The sequence below is a fragment of the Dreissena polymorpha genome, chromosome 9 (assembly GCF_020536995.1).
Source record: "Dreissena polymorpha isolate Duluth1 chromosome 9, UMN_Dpol_1.0, whole genome shotgun sequence".
NCBI classification, from domain to species: Eukaryota; Metazoa; Mollusca; class Bivalvia; order Myida; family Dreissenidae; genus Dreissena; species Dreissena polymorpha.
The window spans coordinates 75,065,676-75,079,629 of NC_068363.1; the positions used below are offsets into that span (position 1 = coordinate 75,065,676).

At 33.8% G+C, this 13,954-nt stretch overlaps 1 long non-coding RNA gene across 1 annotated transcript; it reads right to left on the minus strand.

The window, feature by feature from the left end:
- Nucleotides 1-9,759: 9,759 nt before the first annotated feature.
- On the minus strand, nucleotides 9,760-11,844 carry LOC127844694 (uncharacterized). Its single transcript, XR_008032868.1, has 4 exons — nucleotides 11,706-11,844; nucleotides 11,323-11,344; nucleotides 10,420-10,553; nucleotides 9,760-9,918 (listed from the first exon to the last, which is right to left on the minus strand). It is a non-coding gene; the product is annotated as an uncharacterized LOC127844694 (long non-coding RNA).
- Between the last annotated feature and the right edge of the window lie 2,110 nt (nucleotides 11,845-13,954).

A 13,954-nucleotide genomic window follows, 5' to 3' on the forward strand; every position in this document is an offset into this window, starting at 1 on the left:
GCACTTCCCGGACTTTCGAGTGATACTTTACTGCTATTATGTTTAAAGTGTCGGGTAATAGAACTGATGAGGCCTCGGTGTTGTTGGTTAGTACTAATTTCCATCTATTTTGTTTCCCTCGACGCAAAAAAAAAGTTCAGATAATTTGCAGAAATATTATCAGCATTTATTGAGTCTTGTCTGTAAAGGAGAAATTCGTTTAAGAGTTTCACGTTTTCTTTTTGGTTTTCATGTTTTCATTTTCGTTCAGGAAATGTTCAATATTGACATCTCGGAAGTGCCTTCCCATGTATGTTAAAGGGAAGCTAATTGGTACGTTGTTATGAAAATTAATTGCAGAGTAGTCACCCTTTTCAAAATTGGGGATCACACTGTGAACAAAATAGTTCTGGTATAACAATGGGATTTATCGAAACATTTCGCAATTAATGATCACTGTTTGAAACAGTGAATTATCAGTTTTAATTAACTTATTTTTCTCTATAAACTACCGGAAAGCATAAAAATAGCATAAAGTTTGGGAAAAGCTGATAACTGCTGAAACAAACATGTATGGCGGTGATTCATCTACGAAGGATTAAGGGAGTTGAATAACGTGTATGTTAGTGACCAGTCTATGGAGAATCAAGTGTGTGACAATAACATATAATGTGGTGGTCCATCTTTTTAGGATCTAGTTTGTACCGATAAAATGTAAGATGGTGAACCATCTATGTAGGATCAAGTGTGCACCAATAACATTCATTTCGGTGATCCATCTATGTAGGATCAAGAGAGGGCCAATTTAATGTATGATGATTACCCATCTATGAAGGATCACGTGTGTGCCAATAACCTGTATGGTGATTTCCCATCAATTTAGGATAAATATTGTAACAATAACATGTACGGTGGTAAACTATCAATTTAGGATCGAGTGTGTTCCAATAGCATGTATGGTGGTAAACTAGTCCAACTTGTTGACGCTCTCAAATATTAAACTACTTTTTATATTGGTAATATTTGGAGCGTCCAACGGCTGAACCATCACAGGCAGCAGTATCATAAATTTGCCCCCCCCCCGGGGACCCTACCCCCCCCCCCCTCCGAGCTTACCCGAGGGGTTCCAGATTGTTAAATGTACACCTATTGTGTATGGTTTGACTTTTCAACAACGAATATTGACAAAAATACACAGTTTGAAAAAATAAGCCTTGTATAGGTATTATATATACACAAGGTATGAAACGTACTGTATGTTTATTGCTGAAAGATTGTGGAACACTGGACGTCACCTTTTTCACCGAAAACACACATGTTACCATGCAGTTGCCGACAAAATGCAACTGGTTTCGTTAAAAGACAGTAAAAGCAACGTGATAACACAGCTAAACGATCTCCTGCTCGGCTAATAACTTTAATATTCAATTAAATTTGACTTTCACGCTATATGTCACTCGGTGTTTCATCTACACATGTACACCATTTTAATTTTATAACGCGTCATCTGGTTGGTTGTTCTCATTGTGTTGGCCAATGATATGGCGTTTTAGAACCGAGCATTCAATCGACAAATATGACAGCAAAACACAGACATGTAGCGAGAAAGTCGAATTTAATTGAATATTAAAGTTATTAGCCGAGCAGGCTAAATTATTATGATAAACAAAGACTTCAGTTACAGACATTGACAAATAATTATACTGGGCTGGGCATAATACCTGGTAATACCTGTATTAAAAAATTCCATTTTTGTTCACCTGATATTCTGATTATTTTTTGTATTTAACTGCCTATAAACATAGGTGTTTCATTAAAAAATTAATTATTTTTATTCTTATTATCCATTAAGTTGTTCAATTTTCTCTCATTGAAGGATTAGTATTAGAAGTTGTGTTTTGTAATGTTGTGTATTGAAACATATTTCAGTCTGCAAATATCAGTATTCATTTCAAATCCAGTAATTCACACCATTTTCTGTTATAATTTTAAAATGCTACTTATACAGGAGTACTTCATGATTGATTAAATCCACTATAATACCGCTAGTATGGTCCTACTTTGTAAATGGCCCAATGCAATGCTTTTGCCGTTTTTGCCAATAAACGAAACGAAACGTTATAAAACTAAAAATGTTTTGAAATGTAATGAATTTTTTACATAAATTTTACTCAATTCAAGTCCACTTCAATCATACAGTATGTTAACTCATTCCATACTACAGTCTTATCTCTAAGCAACCCCAATCAGTAAAAGCCTTATCTACCACTAGATAATCAGAACCCTCATCAGCTCTGAATGCCTGACAGATTTTCTGTTTATTGTTACCTTTAGTGGTGTGAAAAGGTAGTTTTAGGTTGTTGTTATTTTGTTGACTGACTATGTGACAAATATTTAATTATTATATTTCCCATTTAAAAATAAACATAGTAATATTGTGAAAATTTCGAAATCTTGCATAACTAATCAAATAAAAAACATTGGAGTATTTCCAAATAATGTATCCAATACCATTATTATTTATGTATACACTTTTTACAAATATAAACTGTTTTGATGAATAAAAACAATCTTAAATAAAACAAAACACAAAATTGATTATTTAATGAAAAAAAACAACAATAATAAGATATTGTTAATAATAAAAACAAACATCAATAGATAAAAAGCACAGTTATGTTTCAATGGCAAGTAATTTTATGAAAAAAAAGAAAGACATTCTGAGAGCATTTTAATATGCTTTTATTAGAACTTCATATAAATTAAATAGAATACAAATAACTATCCTTAGAAAACAGATATTCGTAATTACTAAATCCTAAACAAACAGCAAAACAAAACAACAACAAAATATCTGGGGGTGAATTGTCCAGGGAGCAGGGGTGAATTGTCTAGGGGTTGAATTGTCTTTTGGGGGTGAATTGTCTTGGGGATGAATTGTCTCGCTTCCATAAAAAGTATCTATAAATTCTTTGCGCGTCTTATAAATAAGACTAGGTGGTAAACCATCAATATAGAATCAAGTATATGCCAATTACATGTATGGTGGAAACTATCAACGGAGGATAAAGTGTATGTCACTAACATGTATGGTGGTAAACTATCAATGTAGGATCAAGTGTGTGCCAATAACATGTATTGTGCTAAACTTTCAACGTAGGATCAAGTGAGTGCCAATCCAATAGCATGTATGGTGCTAAACTATTAATGTAGGATCAAGTGTATGCCAATAACATGTATGGTGGTAAACTATCATTGTAGGATCAAGAGTATGCCAATAACATGTACGGTGGTAAACTATCAATGTAGGATTAAGTGTGTGCCAATAACATGTATGGTGGTAAACTATCAATATAGGATCAATTATATGCCAATAACATGTGTGGTGGTAAACTATTAATGTAGGATCAAGTATGTACAGATAACATGTATGGTGGTAAACTATCAATATAGGATCAAGTGTATGCCAATAGCATGTATGGTGGTAAAATATCAATATAGGATCAATTATATGCCAATGACATGTGTGGTGGTAAACTATTAATGTAGGATCAAGTGTGTACAGATAACATGTATGGTGGTAAACTATCAATGTAGGATCAAGTGTAAGCCAATAACATGTATGGTGGTAAACTATCAATGTAGGATCAAGTGTGTATGCCAATAACATGTATGTAGGTGACACATCTATGTAGAATCAAGGTTGTTTCAATAAAACGTATACTGGTTACCCATCTATTTAGGATCAAGAGTGTTCCAAAACATATATGCTGGTAACCAATTTAGGTTGGATCTTGTTTGTGCCAATGATGTATGTCCTTAACACATCTATATAGGGTCAAGTGTGTGCCAATTTACCACTCGCAGCTGTGAATCAAACTCACGTAATAATCAATCATATTTCGTTTATTGTGGCCACATGGTCCGACAAACAAAGACTGTCGGAGTAATGGAATAAGCGTTTTATGAAAACACAACTTAGTGGGCGGAGCGATCGCGTATTTGGCCACTGGTCAATTACAAATATGGTGTTGACCCATCTGTGTAGTATCAAGCATTGGTACCAACAACATGTATATCTATATGGGTCCAAGTTTGTTCCAATAACATGGTCTCACTCATCTATTGAGGTTCAAGTTTTTGCCAATAACATGTATGTTGGTGACTTTTATATTTAGGATCAAGTGCGTGTCAAAAAGTGTAAGGTGATTACCCATCCATGTAGGATCAAATGTATGCCAATAACGTTTCTGATGGTGTCCAATATATGTAGAATCAAAGGTGTGTGTCAATAGCATGTTTGTTGGTGATACATCTATGTAGGATCAAGCGTGCACTGATTATATGTATGGTGGTGACTCATCTACATCGGATCTAGTGTGTTCTATAGCATGTAAGATTGGTACCCACCTATGTAGGATTAATGGTGTTGCACTTTTTATGCTCCCGGTAGGGTGGCATATTGCATGTCAACTGTCTATCAGTCCGTTTGTCCGAAAACTTTAACATTGGCCATAACTTTTGCAATATTGAAGATAAGAACTTGATATTTGGCATGCATGTGTATCTCATGCAGCTGCACATTTTGAGTGGTGAAATGTCAAGGTTTAGGTCATACTTCAAGGCCGAAGGTAACAAAAACACAAATGCAAGTGAAGTAACAAGCTTCAAAAGGAGTTAGTTTATATTTATCATTTGGAAGGTACAGATTATTTTTACAACGAAGTAATATTTTTTAAAGGGATAAAAAAAAAATATATGAATCAAAGCGGCGCAGTAGGGGGCATTGATCGTACATAGATCGGCCACCACTATGCATATTGGAACAACCTTTATCCTACATAGATATGTTGCCTTCATTAATGTTATGTATTGACACTTTTTGTTTATGAAAAGTGGTCTTTACAAAGATCAAGTTTCTTAAAACTGTCTTGAGTTAGTGGATATAAATAAAAAATAATAGCACATATGAATGCTGTTTGTATTTCCTGTTAAGGCGCTATGAATTAAACATTGCACCTGCCCTTCCATATGTGTATGCGAAATGGTTTTTGTCTGAAAAATAACTTTTCAAGTATTATAAATGGACGGAATTTCAACTATAAGCAATTACACACAAAAGTACACAAATGTATTTCCCTTTTCATTGTTCATACTTTGGATGCAATCACTTAACAATAGCGATGTTTTCTATGAATTGGCTTTTATAATATTCATAGTTCTTCCTGTCAGCTATGCCCTGCAAGCATCCCTATCTGTTAAAATGATTATTTGTACTTTAAAAAATAAAAATCATCACACTTCTGAAAAAGATTTAGTCCTAAACAGTTGTGTCCGTGTGGTTGCGAGCATGCATACAAACTTTCTATATATTCAATACTCATAATAATTTCAATCGATAACTATTCTTTGTTTCGTTGTTAATGTGTATATATCTTTCATTATTTATTTATTGTTTCCACGTATCGTAATTATTCTTAGTTTTCTGATACTCTTAGTTTCCGTTTGTGGTCACCTACCATCCGGAGTCGCCGAACATAACTGCAACTATTGACAACCACTGGTCCAACATAATGACATATTCAAAACAACAAAAATAAAATCCAAACATGATATAGGCTGCCAATGGCTTAACAGACTAAGGGACATTTTTGTGCGTGCAAAAATGACAACCGAAACTGTGAAAAATGTTCCAGGTGAGTAAGTTCCGAGCATTGCTGTTCGTTTCCAAACATGCAAGATTATGTAACCAACACAGAAATTCAAGAGTATGTCAGGCGCCATAACGTCCATCAAGGGTTCCCATTACTTCAAAACAGCAAATGCAGTATACCTTACGTTAATTAATTGAGACCTCCATCAGAAGGGGACTTCTACAACTAGAAGAGGCCTATGCCATGTACGAAAAACGTTTGTATATTTAAAAAGTATGCCGAAAGTGGGACTATAATTATTATCATAACAACATTGTACTACCTATCTATTAAGCGATTTTAAGATTTTAAGTGCACAAAGAAACTACAGTCTGACATACTACTATACGTTACAGTAAACTAAAGAATTAGTACAGAACATGTACAATGCTATGCTCTCTATAAAATCCACCTTGATTTCTTGGAGCACATGTTTCGAGTTAATGCGACTGTTTGTTTTTATTCTTTTCTCGACTTGTGTGCATGGAAATCGTTGATGTTTGAAAAACAAAACACTGTTATGTTTTAAAGTTGGAGACTACATCGGGAGACTTACGAGTAATCGGCTAGCAGGAACAAAACGTTGATTCGTGTTAAGTGTTCTTACATATCGCAGGACAACTGTTTTATTTCTTAAATGCATTCAACTTAGAATGCTTTCAAATACAGTGAATGGTTATGGGTATACCTCTGTGCAAAATATTGACTTTATTTTATACTTAATTTAAATATTTCACAAACAATTACATAATGATTAGAATTAGTATATTGTGACCTATAGACGCCCGATTTACCAGCGAGTAAGATCTACTTGACACACATTGTGCTTACACCGGTCTTTACTGATCACGCATTAACCACACTAACACATCAGCCACATCAACAAACCAAAGGCGGGGGGGGGGGGCGGACGCGGCGTACGCCCCCCCCCCCAAAAAAAAAATCTCCAAAGTAAAGTCAATTCATTTGAAGTTTTACACTTTACTACATCTAAATCACCTATTTAAACTTGTCAAAACCTCCAAAATCACTAAAATCGTGGAGCTTCCGGGGAGCTTCGCCCCCTGGTCCCACTAAACAATAAACTATGCATTTTTTGACATTATTAGAAGGTACTTTGATGAAAGTATATAAGGCGTGACATGCTCGAGAAGTGGTTGTCAAAGCCTTCAAAATCACTAAAATCGTGGAGCTTCTGAGGGCCTTCGCCCCCCTGGACCCCCAAAATTATAAAGTATGCACTTTTTTGGCATTATAAGAAGGTACTTTGATGAAAGTATATAATGCGTGACATGCTCGAGAAGTGGTTGTCAAAGCCTTCAAAATCATTAAAATCGTGAAGCTTCCGGGGGGCTTTGCCCCCCCCCCCCCCCCTGGACCCCCTAAACGACAAACTATGTACTTTTTTTCATTATAAGAAGGTACTTTGATTAAAGTATAAGGCGTGACATGCTCGAGAAGTGGTTGTCAAAGCCTTCGAAATCACTAAAATCGTGAAGCTTACGGTGGTCATCGCCCCCTGGACCCCCTAGCAGAGATTTGCTCTACACCCGCCAGGGGCCCTAGCGGCCCCTTGACCCCCCAGCAAATCTTTCAATATCATGCCCCTTACCAGAAATCCTGGAACCGCCCCTGCAAACAATACGTGTATCTCCGCTTTTTGCAAGATATGTCGAGAAGGAACGATTTAACTAGAGACGTGACCATATATTTATAGTATGAATTGAGATTGAGTTTCGGTGAAAGGTAAAATATGCATGGTATTTGTTATCGATATTATCTCAGGTATACTGTGTGAAGAGTACAATGCCTAATTAGGTTTTGTTGAGTTAAACATGGACTGCACACATTTGAATTGTTATCGTTGTTTATATTTTAATAAATAACGACGACACTACCGTGTCGTGAGAAAATAAAATAATCATTGCACAGAGCGACAACGAGGTATACATAGTCCAACAAAGACTGATAACTGGAACAGTTTATCCAGCGTAGCATGTTGTGTTTTGTATTAGATTTATAATGAAATTAAAATGAAACAGTGCATATAATTTACTTTGTTGTTCACTGATTTTTAGATAAGTTTGCGTTCCTTTTAAGCAGTATTACAATGACAATTACAATCTTTATAAATAAGAATATCAGCGATAGACATATTAGAGTCTTGAATAATACTTTCATTTAACAACAACACATATGTAATGTAGTACTGAAAATGTAATAGTGTTAAATAAAGATATGCCATCGTGTTCATGAACATTCTTCAAATGACATTTGTATACATTAAATGCTTACACCTATTATTCGCTAGTTTCCAAGTGCTTACGTAATGTTTCGTAATCATAATATTTTGTCTATTGTAAAAATGTCTGTGTAGTTTGTTCCGCAACATCGACTTGGTGTTTCATTTCTATAAATAGAATATATAGTATCGCGAAATTATTATTAACACATGCGCGATTGAAAGTATTCATACACTTATGTTAAATTACATTTGTCCTCGATGTTGGTAAACAATACTGCAAAATGCGTTATATACACCTTTACCAAACGCAACTTATTGAGGCTTCATAATCCGAAATGATTTTGCCGATAAGCGTCATCCTGATACCCGTGTTATACAATTTAATGTATTGATGAACATTTAAGCAATAATCCTTTATCATTAAACACACACGCGTGTATCCAAATCATATCAACATTCTAACGCATGGGAACTCCGATCTTCAACCATGTTAACATAAAGAATTAACGTTCGGTCGCGATAGAAATTTGAAGTGATCTAAGTCGCATACCAGGAAAATGAAATGTACACGTTCAATGCTCGAACGCATACTACTGAAAGATAGACATTTCGAAAGTATCTTAAAGCCACACACCTAGAAATGAAATATATGGCATAGTACATTTAAGTATAAATAAGAAACATATTTTATCTATGTCAATTAGAATATATCAGGGTGTTACAAGGTAAAAAAGAAATCCGTTTCTTCTGCGCTTTAAAACTTAAAAATAATCGCGCTTGTCGAAATGGACGTATACGTCTAGAAATCCTACTTTCGGTTTTAAAAGCGGTACTGTTTCAAAAATAATAAATTACTTGCTAACTAGGCTAAAGATTTAATGTTATCTATCTCAATTAGTATATGTCTGGTTGTTACAAGGTAGAAATCCGTCTTTTTGCGCTTTAAAACTTCAAAATAATCAAGTTTGTCGAAATGGACGTATAAGTAAAGAAATCCTACTTTCGGTTCTAAAATATAAAAAAGACAAATTACTTTTTAACTAGGCGATGTATTTAATGACAATTTTGCACACTTTCAAATTACATCTATATTTATTTATTAACATGTACTTCATTTCAAGGTGTGTGGCTTTAATATAAAATGCTACAGCCCCTAATTACGCTATCTGAACTAAAATCGGATAGTATCTGTAAGAAAGCTATATTTAACTATGAAATTATTCACACGTTGGAATTAATATCTTTTACACTGATTGCATGTCAAGTTAATACGTTGCTTTGCTTATTTGCATACAACATACACCACTGTTATTCTATGCATTTATTTCGCCTTAGATAAAACTAGCGAAAAGTAACAAAACTGTAAATCCTGTTAATGTTTCTGAAGTTTAATTATTATTTAATTCAAGACAGTCACTCAAAGCTGAGCTGTTATCACGTTTTGCCTAATGGTCTATTGTATGTTGTGTCCAGGAATTTCATGCTTCATATAAACGATTAATATTTTTCAAAGAAAACAGAAGTGATTAATAGCACAAAATAAGTCAAGAATGACAATGAAATTACATTATTGCCGGTAGTACAAGTCTACGTCATCCATATCTGATAGAGTAATATCGCCCTTGAAGATGTACACATCTCTTCCCGAGGCATCACATTTCTCAACGAACTTGTCATAGACATCGTCTGGAATGCCCAGTCCAAAACACACTTCTGCTTAGCTTCCTCTTTCTTTAACCCTTAAAGCGCTGGAGCTGAATTTTAAAGGCCTTTGCAAACAGTTTGGATCCAGATGAGACGCCACAGAACGTGGCGTCTCATCAGGATCCAAACTGTTTGCTATTTTGATAGTATTCTTTGAAAAAAATCGAAGAAAATGCTAATTTTAGAAATTCTGCAGACGACATTTTAGCAGACGACAAATTTCCCAGCATGCAAAGGGTTAATCAGCTTCTTCATCTTAGCTTTTGACACGTCGTCATCGTAGTTATTCACAAGAAGCTAAACAAGTACACATATTATGTAAAATAACATGTTTCGTTATAGTTTTCGGAGATTTAACATTTATACTTCAGTCGCCTAATTATTCCGTTTAAAATATTATAAAATATTTTTAATACTGAAACAGTACTATAATAACTAAAATATACCTTATATAAACCTGATATAAAAATAGTAACATTGTATACGAATATACTTGTTTGTTCGGTATTATCTAACCTACCAGTAGTTAACCTACATTTGATCTTTGAATATTTTATAGCCCATTTTGGCCTTTGATGTCTAAAGCATTTATGTAAAAACGTTTCTTGCTTTTCTTTTTTTAAAGGCAAATACAGATAGGATAAGCAGCTCATGATATTAAAGTTGGAAAATACTTTAATATTGTTAAAACAATACGAAACATAGATATTCGAGAAGTAAGTAGAAAATAACATTTCCCCCTTGTTTAGGTGTTTTATTGCTTAAAAATTAAAAACACATAGTATGATAACATGATACCTTTTTCAATGACGAATCAGGGCCCATTTTGGTGAGGTACACCCCAGTCCCAAATGCACCTTTGGCCTTTTTCAGTAGTAGGGACTCTAGGATTATTTGGGCCGATTCCGCATCAGTGTGGTGATATAAAACAACTAAAACAGTTAGAAAATACATTCAAAAGTGGTTTTTCGTAGTTTCATTTCATCGTTCCTCAAAAAGTTGTAACTCTCTTGCTCTGGTATCTTTCCTACCATTGAGTACTTAAATGGTAATTAAATTGAATACTTTTTAATTCCCTTTTTTATTGTTTAATTTGAGTTACAATGCTATGAGGTTAAATTTTATTTACACTTACACGTATCATGAATATTGCTGGGCCAAGTGTGAGGTTGAGCGCTCGAAAACCGTTTTAAACCCCAAATGCTTTGCATTAATCGTTCCAAGGCGGTGACCCCAGCTTTATTCTTATATGTGTTTATGTAGTTTTGTATTGTGCTGTTTTGTGCTGTTTTGGCAATCGGTCACTAGCCTTAAATAAAGGACCAACTAATTGTATACAATAAGAATTAAATACTTCTCCAGCAGCTGGAGTTTCACTTCTTTATTTTGCTCTATTAGCTTGTATTACATATATTAACATCACCCATTCTTAAGCGTTTAGTAGGACTTTGTAGACTCCAGAACAATGGTTAAATATAATACAAACCATAATGTGCATCAGTGTCAGGAATAAGTTATAGTACATTTTGTATATTTACATTCATTGCTTTTACAAAGCATTAATATTCAAGATAATCCAAATGAGTTTACCTTATAATCATTATAAAAAGTAACGTTGGTAATTTTAAGAAAATTCATGTATTTTAGTAAGTTTTTTTATTAGCTATTAACATGATCTTGTAATTGGTATTTGATTCTTACCCATTTTTCTTGTTTCTCGATCCTGAAAAATATTCATTTTATTAAGTGAATAATAAATAACTGGACTTGTTCGTAATGTAATAGTTAATATGAGAAATAATGCCTCATTTACGACACAGCATTTAGTTTTTAAATCCAGTGGTACCGTTGCGAATTCAAATCCAGCTACCCAAATATAAAATTCTTAATAGCTTTAATCATTTGTGTTATTTCGAGCTACATATTATTAATAAAATGTAAATAATTCAATTTATTTGAACGAGATTATAAATTACTTGGTCATCCTAATTCTTATTATCTTACAGAAGCTATTTCAACGTTTTTGAGCAGAAATTATCGTGAAAATGAGAACAAACTCTCATCAAATAACTTAAAATCCCTACCTGTTTACGTCCGTGTCTTCTTTCGATTGCCGTACGTATAAATAGCTATCGCAAATACTCGCTATCTATCAAGTTTCACATTTATGAAGAACCTGCTCATTTTCAAAAAACATCAAGGTAACTTAGTGACGTATCGAAATTATTCATTTATGGTGGCTCATTTCTGAGATATCGTTCTTGTTCGTTAGGGTATTGTAGGTGCGCGAACAAGCCGACAAACCATCATGACAAACATACGTGTTGATAAGACAATAACGTCTTTTTGAAAATAATGTATCCACCAGAACGACAAAAAGGTACATACATCTCTTGCCTTAGCGCAATTTAGTTGGCGCGTTGGCAGTCGGATTTGTCGGACTACGATCAACACGCAAGCATAACAGCAAACAACTTAGTGTGTGCTGTCTTTTCGTTAAGTCTTCCTGGCACTTTTCACAAGCTCCAGCAAAAAATGACGACACAAATCTTGTAATCAGGTAAGTGCCATTATTGTGTGTATTTGTGTGTAAATGCTTAAATAGACATGGCTTAACTGAGACACCGTATTAATTGAATTTCAGAAAATGTGGAAAATTTTCCGCCAATTACTTTCATATCAATTAAAGTATGGCTATTACAAGATAACAACATGGAAAAAAACGATACCAACTTAGTCATTCATATAAGGTACAAGGCCTCTTTAAAATCACGTGATTATTTGTAATAAATAACAAACTGAATTCAAGTGTTGTTAAATGTGCGTTATCGACATGTTAACACTGTAATAATCTAGTTTTGAAAAAAACATTAATTAAAGAACGCAGTAGTACAAGCATGTATGTAATGAATTTAGAGGTATCGTTCAGTCTTAAACGAATAAACGTTATCCAGATCTTGCTCAGATCGGTTTAAACATTACCATTGTCAATGAAAAATTTAAGCTCAAATCTGTGTTGTCAGCATTAAGTCTATTTAAATGTATTGACTAGTGAGTAAAACAAATCTAAATAAGTGGCACTGTTGAATACAATAAATCATATCAAAATTGATATTAATTAATATTTTTATTTTGATCAATCTTCTACCTTTATTAGGAAGTACACAAAAAAGTGAAAACTTTTGAGATAACTCTTCTTATACTAACCTCTTGACGAATCAGTTAGACTTAAATCATTGAATTGTCCACACACAACAACCTTACATGAGTCCACTCATAATTAAGTCTTGAAGAAGAAGGTTGACTTAAAGCATTGAGTCACAGAAACGAACATACTTACTATTGTGCTCATAATCAGGTCATGAACACGGGGATATATTTGAAAGCATTGAATCAATTACAAAAATACGCTTTCTATGGTCAACTACTAATAACGTCCTGAAGATGTACGTACACTTAAATCAGTAAATACAAAAAAATACATTTACTAGAGTAAAAACATAATAAAGTATTGAAGACAAATGTAGCCTGACGCATTGAACTAAAGGCTCTATAAAGGTCACAAATCCAATTATTATGCATATCAACTGGTCTTATTTTTACCGGATTTCAGTTACTCTTGCATAAAAACTGCTAATAACACAGCTTAGGTACAACGTTGTCAAGAATTATGGAAGATAAACCCGTTTCATAATTGGAAGAAATATTTACATTTTTTGCAACTCACGTGATGTGTAGCCTCAGAGCGTTGCCATATACTAAAAATAGCCGAAAGAAAATTCAATTTTAATTCTATTTCTAACAACTTTTACCAGCAGAAAGTAACTTATAAGATCACTACAAACGTTTTAACCATTTAGAAGAGACCTACTTTGTGAGTGATACCGGAAAACGTTTAAAAGTCATCGTTATATTATTGGTGACCTGAGTCACTTTCACTTTCTCTTTCGCGAGTAAACAGCGATGTAAATAAACTGATTGTTTGTAAACACAATTGACTTGGAGGACACTTTATTTTGAGCTCAAAACAAGTTGTCTTGCTCATTTTTTTTTAAATTATGTCTAATAGCATATACATATTGTTTTTTGATAACCTTATATAAATGAAATATGAAAAAAATATTTAAAAATCTGTAAATAATTGCGTTTCTTCACCTTTATAGAGCCTTTAAACACACACGTACACTTACTTGACTCTACTCATAATAAAGACGCAGGCAGACTTAAAGCATTGAATCAAACACACAAGTACCATTACCAGACGCTACTCATATTTACGTATTGAATACACAGGTAGACTAAAAGCATTCACTCACATACAAATATCCTTGCC